Raw genomic sequence first — 321 nt, forward strand, 5'->3', positions numbered from 1 at the left:
CCTGTTCATCCCAACACAGGACCACCACCACCACACCACTGCGGCCCACCTTAGAACTGACAACAAGACGTGACATAAAGAGCTCACAAACCATGTTGAAAATCCACAGTGCAAACACAGAGCATGAACTGGCCCAAAATACAGACCACATACTGATCAGAACCCAAGTCTCAGGGTTCAGTCAGGATCCAGAGAAAATACGTCCCCAGAATCCCAAACACCTTAGACTACCCCAGGAACAATACGACCACCATGCCAGTAACCACTTGAGGGAAGTAGCAAAGTACAAGTACTTTGTTACTGTACTTGAATACAATTTTC

This window comes from Poecilia formosa, unplaced genomic scaffold, assembly GCF_000485575.1.
Source record: "Poecilia formosa unplaced genomic scaffold, Poecilia_formosa-5.1.2 Scaffold131, whole genome shotgun sequence".
Taxonomy (NCBI): domain Eukaryota; kingdom Metazoa; phylum Chordata; class Actinopteri; order Cyprinodontiformes; family Poeciliidae; genus Poecilia; species Poecilia formosa.